Genomic DNA, 9456 nt, shown 5'->3' with positions numbered 1-9456 from the left:
AATAATATTATTTGGATTTAAAATAATAGCGCCAAATTTACAAGAAAAAATATACATGAGAATTATACACGATACATACTAACATAAAGAAATTATCAAAATTGAAACAAATGTTTAAACAATTTTTTTAAAAACTGATTTTAAATAAATTAATAGTTCTATTACTACGAAAAAATTCATAAAAATAATGCTAATGCATACTAAAACAATAATATTAGTAACAATTTTTAAAAGACGTGTAAATAAATCTCCCAAATATAATTGTAAGATTTAACGAACTTACCTAGTGAAGTTCAATCTAAATTATGTCGAAACTTCGTCCAGATGAATAATAATCACGTGGAAGCGCGACTACATTATTATCATCCAAACGAGGCCTAAGATATAATCTATATTTTATAGACACAATTGTTGAAGGTGATATAAAGAATAGAAGATTTTGCAACACAAAAATAAAAAATTGTAATATGCGTGAGAACAAGAAATTTACTGTATGTCACGCATGTCTGATTGATAAACGCAACAAAAAAGAAAATAGAGGAAATGACAAGGAAAAATAATTTATTCCCGTGATAATGAAATCTGAATAGGGTTATAAGGCCAGAACGTTTTTAACATTACGTTTGCCATGTAGTTCTTTTTCAATCTTCCAGAAGAGCATTTCAGTGCGATGAGTTTCAACAAGTAAGTAAAATAGATATATTTATATTTTAAAAAAAGAATGTGTACAAACCCTCTTATTTTTTTATTTATCTTTATCTCTCTCGTCTTACTTTTATTCAATAAAATATTCAAAAAACTATTGTTCAAATTAAATTTGACTTTAACTTTTTAATCACTGTATCAAAATATTATATAGTTTGTTTATAATGCATTAATAATGCATTATTTAAGAAAAAAAATTATAAAAAATGTTTTGAATTTTTTAAAAATTTATAATTCTTTAATTGTTTTGTATAATTAATCTTATTCTATTTGGCTACTCTGTAATACGTCTCGTAAAATATTTAATTATATTATGCTACGTTATCAAGTGGCAATCAATTTTTCCAAAAAATGTTTATATTAACTTTAGATTCTTATATTAATAGTATGATGTAAGCATGGAAACCACAGTAGAGAACTAATAGTAACACTAGCATTAGCAAGAGCAACAATGAAATGGCAAAAAGAAATTATAAACTGGGCAGCAGTGCTTTACTACATTTATCTCCATGCTTTAGGAATTGCCGGATATATTTTTTTGTTCAGCAAAGCAAAATGGATAACAGTATTTTATTGTAAGTATTGCTAATCCTTACATAAAAATTATTTTAAAAATAAAAAAAGGTATAAAAATGATATAAAAACATAAAGTACAAAGTAAAATAATATAAATATAAAAATATAAATATAAATTAAATTAAGTTAAATAAAATTAATTCATTGGAATAGTAACAGAAATAGTCTTTTTGTAAAAAAGTGTTTAACATCAAATTACTCTGAATATCTTGCAATATAAGCTTTAAATATGCATTTACTAATTTAAAAAAGTTTTCCATGTTAAAATATTATTTTTTATAATAGTTCTTTTATGATCATTATGGTTGTCATGGACAAATAATCTAATATTTGTTGATTTGTAGTTATTTCTCATCACAATCAGTTCCATAGGATTAACAGCGGGTGCACATAGATGTATGCACATCAAACATTCGTCGCGATAGGACAACTCAGACTTTTCATAATGCTAGCTCACACTATGGCAGGCGTGGTAAAAGATTTTTTGTTATATTAATAAGATTCAATATTATTTAAATATACGAATAGTTTAATATCATTGTGTTAACTAATAAAAAATATATATTAAGATAAATTTAAAAATAAAAAATTCTATGTTATGGCAGTAATATGTTATTTTCTAATATTTATATTTTTTAGATATTTGTAATATTTAAATATACCTTTTTCTGGCTATTAAAATATTCATATATTGTTTATATTTATTCGCCGCTTAACATTTTTGCTTACACCTTTAAAAAATGTGATTTTTGTAAAATTTTTAGTAGTTTTTATTATTTAATGTAATATTATATATATATATATATATAATTAGATTGTACACAATTACAATTATCATCATCATTTATACATTTATGACATTGTCTTATGAAAATCAAAGTCATGTTCATCATCATATTTCAAAGTCATGTCTACAGTAGGTGAGAACGAACATGTTAATTGACTATGATAATTGCAAAGTCAATGCAAATTTAAAAACATGTAATGACTATATGTTGATGCAAGTTTGTCCAATATGTATTACAATAATTGTTAGCATTGCATATATTTAAAAAATGATAAAAAATATAATTAAAAATAACTATATTAAAATTGTGTGTTTTTTGAGGGTTCGATATATAATTGGGTATTTTGGCATCGGATGCATCATAAATATTATGGCACTGAGAGAGACCCGTATAATCATAAGAAAGGATTCTTTTACTCTCATGTGATCAGTAATATCTTGTCAGTACCTTCTGACTTGAAAAATATGCGAGAGATATCGATATGCGCGATGTTGATAGCGATGGATACTTTGGATGCAACAAAAGTATCTTTAATTACATATATGTATAATTCAAATATTTTATAAATTAACTTTTTTTTTATTTTCTTTTCTTCTTTATATTATAGAAAATCACATAAAAATACACAGAGAAAAAGATTTTTTTAGATTAATAAACAATTTTATTAGATTATTCCAAAGCATATATTTCTTTGGTTTTAATCAATTTTTATACATATTTCTTTAGATTTAATTAATTTAATTCTTTAGATTTATAAAATTTATTAGAAACAAAGAATATATGCTTTAAAATAGTCAAACAAAACAGTTTATTAAATTTAAAGAAATCTATCTCTCTGTGTAAGATTATTTATAATTCCTATTATGTTTCGTCAATACACTTAGTTTTTAGTTTGCTTTTATCAAGTTTAGTTATTCAATTCTCTAATTACACATATTTAGTTTAATCAATTGCCATATTTTTTCATTATTTTATTCTCCTTTGCCACATATAATAAATATGTTCCATATATAATAAATTAATCTATCTATTTAATTGTTACAAAAATATAATTGTTAAAACATTATAGGTCGTATTACATACTGTTTATTGTGTTGGGATTTTTACTGCCTATCAACGTGCTATAAAATATTGTGATGAATCATATGTGAATGCGTTTTAATTATTGGCGCAGCGCGATTACTGATTACCACCAATATTTCATGGCTGGTGAATAGTGCCTTACTAGTCTGGGGCCTGAAGGAAGGGGCTAAGTTAATATTTATTTTGATACTTTTTGTTTTCCTACACACTACTTTAAAATGACAAAAAATCACGATACCGTTCTTATTGATGAGAATGGTATACGTTGCATGTAGCGCTTAATGAAAGCATTCAAAAAATTACATAATAAGATTTAGATGTATTTTTCTCTTCTTAATAATTTATTGTATTTATGATTATAATAGCGTAATCTTTGTTAAGTTTGTTTTTAGTCTGACATTTGACATTAATGTTTTAGATTTCCAGTCGATGACAATTCTGTCTTTTTCTTGTCGAAGTCATACTGGATGAATTATCATTACATGATACCATGGGACTGGAAAAGTGGTGAATTTGGCAATTACGAAAGAGGATTTATTACCTTCATATCAAGATGTTTATGAACTTGGTTTCATCAATCAGATGAAAACCGCTACCCTGCAATGATGTGCGAGAAGCTCTCTACAAGTCGCTACATCGGAGATGACGATGGATGAAGCTCTGTCAAAAGTAAAAGAGTCTGCGGAAGACGCCGCTCTCAGAGACAAACTAATGTATCGCCATTAAGAAAGTCAATCTGTAAACAAATAAATTAATTTAATTAAATTATTAAATTTAATTGTGCGTGAGATGTTTGTAAACTTGCAAGAGTAAGTTTTTTAAAATTGTACACAATATGCAAAACAAATATCTTGTTACATCATTATAAATTTCTTATACATGTATTGTTTCTATCATAATTAAAATATAGCCTAATAATTTATCATTAATAAAAAAAAGAATACTTGTCAAATTAAAATATTAACTAACCACTATATTTCTACATTGCGTAACTAATAATCAAATTGACATTTGAATCAAAGCAAAGTGTAAGCACTAAATATTTTATTTGTAGTTATTACCAAGACAGCTTGTATAATACAATACAATCGTGTGATTTCTTTTATTTTAATTGTAAGAATAATTTTTATAATTTTATGACCCTGGGCGAATTCTCCTATTATTTATGTGCTCATACTAGACGAACAGGTGGTTCCAAAAGAAATATTATTTAAATTATCGAGAATTTGATATAAAATAAAATTATTTTGTAATTAAATAAGCGATACAATCTTAAAGAATGTGCTAACAGTATTAAAATAATGTTGCTGTCAACAGTATTAATTTAAGTTCTATAAAATAAATATAAATTAATGTAACGTTTGATTAATTTAGTGCACTTACAAAATCGCAATGTCGCGTTTTGCATTTCCACCCATATAATATTTTGGGAGGGCAATTAAATGTTAATGATCTTCCATTTAGGTTTAAATGTCGCCTTCCTAACTTTTATTCCATTAAATTCTCAGGACTATTTGGAGTAGTATTTATTCTAAACATAAATTCTTCTATCAATCTATACTGCATAATCGGCTGAATGAATGTATAACTCTTTATATTAATTCATAGGCCTTCATTCGTGTGCATGTATGTATTAATATTTAATAAATTTTATTTTTATTTATTTAAGTATGCCTTTTGTACTTAAATCTTATATTTAAATTACTAATATAATTCTACTTATAGGACTGGGTTTTTCCCTCTAGTTATTTATTTATTTAACTTAGTTGTAAATTAATTGTTTGCGTGCAGACCCCCAAATAATTAATTTATATTTTACCTGTATGTTTTTTAGATATTGCTCCAACATTATAGTCCAACTATACAAACTTAATCTTATATAACGCTTATTTCTTTCTTTTCAGCACCTGTTGTGTGTAATTGTACTTATTTTAGCTTTATTTTAGTTATTCTTCAGTTCTACCTTCGCTTCTCTTCTTTCACATGACTTGGGTTTTTGCAAGTTTTTTTCCTTAATTTGTATTTTGGATATAATCGGCCTGTCCAATATCATATACAGAAGATTCAAACATTATTATTTCTACATTTTTAATACAGGTAAAGGGCGGCGATCTCGATATTGTAATCTTTACTAGATTGGATTCAACAACAAAAAATCGGTCAGCATTGCATTGTACGCCCGACTGTAAAGAATATACTCAGTTTTAAACATCTATTGTGTATTTTATCATTCCTCGCATCCTAGAAGTATATCACTCCTACATATATATGTAATATAATATATAATACAAAAGAAAAAAATGATAATTAATTATAAAACGTATATCAAGCACTCATCACGTGCAGCAATATCATATTAAATAATTACGTTACTTTAATTTACAATATCCTTATTGCAAACATAAATCTCTTTATTTACATTTTTTTATTACAAATATTTAGGATTAATTATATAAAATAAATTATACAAATCCATTGTTGCTTACAAACTAATTTATAAACATAATAATTTATATAACTAATTTATAACGATAGCAGAAAAATAATAGGAACTAATACAAAAAGAATTACAAAAAATGTATGTATTATAGTTTGAATGTAAGAGAAAGTAAATAATTTCTTAACGTATCGCAAATGAACCCTAATAAAGAATTTCATGTGCTTGTAATATCGTAAGCAAGGGAAAAAATGAATACAATTTACTTTTGTTGAAAAATATTTCGCTGATGTTCTGGACGATATATTACTTTTAAAGTCAATTTTAATTTAGTGACAAGACAATATTATCTCAAGATTAATATTAAATTTAAAAATCAAATTATTTATTTTAATCAAAAAGATGTGACATACAAAATTTCGTTATGTAATTATACATTAAAATTGAGCAACGATTTAATCACGTTATAAATCTTCACATATTTATAATTCTTGATTTGTATTTATATCAAATAGGTTAATATCAATATATCATATATAATTATCAAATTTATATTAAATAGGTCATTTTGTACTATATATTTTTCCTTTTTTTAATCATAGTACTATAGATTTACACTTTACTTTAAAAGATAAAAATACAAATTACGTGTAAATGTGTAAATCTGTAATACTCCTTAAGTTAAAAATTGTATGAATAATACACATGTCCAATAATTATAATTCGAAAGCTAAGTTTGTATATTTTAAAGGGAGATCAAAAAATGGATTATCGACCGAGTGCAAAGCTGCTCGTGATCCAGAACACCATCGACCATGGCATCGATTATGAAAATCCTGCTCAATGTCAAGCTTTCTGCATTATATGGAACCTGCCAAATAATCATGCAACGACATGTCGCAATTTAGATACGACGGTCGAGACATAAGTCCTGGAAAGTCGACTTACATAGTATTTTTCATGAAATTTGTCCAAAAGGGAAAAATTGATTACGAATCGATTCGTAATTCGTCGTGGACAAATGCGGACAAAACCTTACTTCATCGAGAGTCTTATACGCGCATTCGCACTATCCTACTGATTCTTATCATGATGCGTCACTATCGCTGCATCTCTTCCTCCTGCGTTTGATCCTTATCACCCCAACCCCACAACTCATGGCTACCGTCACCCGTTCTCCACACGTTTCCTTATCATTTCCTCAGATACGGTCTTTAAATCATAGGCCAGCCGATTTTGGCGAAGAAGTCAATGAAAGCTGTCGTAAAGTTGGTACTATAATGACCAAACTCAGACGTCTTGTAATCCCAGGGAAAACGTGATGGTAATTATGCCATCCTTCACCAAAAGCGAATATGGCAACACCTTTGTTTTCGATGGATTAATATATCTATAAAAGACAAGGAAGCAGTTGTAATAAATACTGATCACGCCGTCCCGAAAATAAGTCTCTTACAAGAGACGAATAAAGATTTGAGAAGCGAGGACTGTAAATTTCGGTAAATTCTTTTTCTTAAAAAGAAAGTTAAAAAGGTACAAAAGTCAATTAGAAAATACACTCATAAAACTGTCGAACCGATTAATAATTACCTGTCGTAGGGTTTGTTACCGAACATATGAGCCGCAGAATTTACCAGCCATGTCATATTCAAAGTGAAGGCATAACGAAGAATGGTGGAGGATAAAATAAGCGTTCGTCCACGTCTCGTCCCAACACATGACCGGAATAATAGTTGGCAAAATGAAGCACAGCAATGGCATCAGTATAATATAATATCTGAAACAAACAATAATTCATTATAAATAGTTGTTCGTCAACGAGACATTATTCGACTAATATTGATGTGCGTACTTCTTTTGAAACGCCAATATTGGATCGCTCTCAAGATCACTTAAGTCGATGTTCTTTCCCTTTTCCTTGACTTCAGGATGTTCCTGCAGAGCAGCCAGCCCATGGTGAGAAGAAGAAACTCTCTTAGCGTTGTGCGGATCGGCGTTAGTTTCGCTGAATTTGTGGTGAACCCTGTGGTCTCTAGACCAGTCAATCGCGGCGTCCTATATCCGACAAAATAATATCTCGATCAATATAATATAAATGCCTTAATTTTAATCATTTCCTTGCGCAAATGATTTTAACATACTTCACATTTATACTGTTTTTTTATCATTTACATGTTTCCCATCATTTGAATAATCATGACAAATAGAAATACACAAAAACATTCAATGTCTACTTCCGTGAGAAATATACACGTCACAATATATGCACCTTTTGAACCTCATTAGAAAAATATCTTTTTTTCTAACAATCACTTATTGTCAATGTCTAAGGACGCATCGAATCACATTACTTTTTTCATTTTTTACATGCGACGTGTATTTTATGCACGGCATTATTGCACAAAAATTGTTATGCCTCGCTACTGCAAAAAAAGATTTTATCGTATTTTTGTTTAATCGATTGTTATATCGTTAATATCATTTAAATAATTTTTGATTCTAAAATCTGGTGTTGAAATTCATCATAAAAAAATTTAATTAAAATTAATTCAATTTTATTTTCATGAATATTATAATTTATTAAGTGTTCTATTCAGTTTCTAAGAAATTCACCTACCCTGAAACGCTATAGTGTTCAAAATTACAAGTAACAATGAACTGGAGAGGCCACTTGGCTTTGTAGGATCGGTGCGCCCAGAGTCGGTGAGCTCCGGCTGTGATTCCGAGACCGGAGAGTTGATATAATAAAATTGCTGCAATCGAGAAAATCATAATGTTACACCGCAAGGATCATGCCATTTGCTTCGATGATCATCAATCTTTATTGAACGACTCGGACAAATCACATTACGAAAATATGATTGACAACGCTGAACAAAAAATTATTCGTAATATGAATGTTGTAACCAGTGTGTTTGCCGTTACCATATAAAATTATTATATTTTTAAAGAACTCTATTTTTAAAAATAAAGGTTTATAATAAAAGTTGTTTTATATTTTAAATTATTTTGCTAGATAAATTACCTAGAATTTTAAGTTATCTAAGTTCAACACTAATCGTAATACTCTATATATTAACACACCTTCAAAAATTTATTATAGTAACAACTGCAAACAAATAATTCCACTAAATAAAGCAATTAGCTAAGCTAAGTCATAAAAAAACTGTCATGTGTCAACAGGGTGTACGTGACTTGTGGGAATGTAATTATTATAGCCGATCTAACTAACATCCCGTTAATTGATCGTGCTAAAGAGCTTCGCATAAGTGCAAAGTTAAACAAAGTGCTTTGCAATACAAATATATCAGCTAAATTAGTTGTATTAGATAATCAATCAAGTAATATTTGATCGTCTAATTTAATTTCTTCGTTGAGTACAATATTATCTCATATAATTATTTTGCAAGTAAGTATGAGGTACACCGTTCAATAAAATCGAATCACTTACCGACATAGTAGTTGCGAGCTGGCGGAAGTGAATAATAGATAAATCCGTAAAAGGCGGCGAGATGCAGATATGAGAAAGCCAACACGTTCCTCCACACGATGCGTCTAACATATTTAGGTTTTTCCTTGGATTCCTCAATTATTTGTGGATCAAGAGTTTCACCTTCGAACAGTACTCCCGTAGGCGCGCTTGTCACATTCGGTGCCATCCTTGCGTAAAAGTCTGTCGACATAAGAAATTTTTATTATTTCCTGTTAAAAATTTTAAGAGTAATAAATCTTGATTGCCATCGCAGTCGCGTCGAATAATTATATTATAATTATGTTAAACGTATTTTTCATTAGCACAATTTATTTATCACCCATACTTTTAATTTTATTTGTTTCTTTAATTATTTATATTATTTTTAAGCGTTT

At 28.0% G+C, this 9456-nt stretch overlaps 2 pseudogenes; one reads left to right on the top strand and one right to left on the bottom strand.

Moving 5' to 3' along the window:
• The first annotated feature begins 1156 nt into the window (after nucleotides 1-1156).
• LOC118648454 lies at nucleotides 1157-4015 on the top strand (annotated as a pseudogene).
• Nucleotides 4016-6543: 2528 nt separating this feature from the next.
• Nucleotides 6544-9254, bottom strand: LOC118648452 (annotated as a pseudogene).
• Nucleotides 9255-9456: the final 202 nt, after the last annotated feature.

Source organism: Monomorium pharaonis, unplaced genomic scaffold (assembly GCF_013373865.1).
Source record: "Monomorium pharaonis isolate MP-MQ-018 unplaced genomic scaffold, ASM1337386v2 scaffold_443, whole genome shotgun sequence".
Taxonomy (NCBI): domain Eukaryota; kingdom Metazoa; phylum Arthropoda; class Insecta; order Hymenoptera; family Formicidae; genus Monomorium; species Monomorium pharaonis.
The sequence above is the reverse complement of the archived record's forward strand: the minus strand, read 5'-3'. Positions and strand labels throughout refer to the sequence as shown.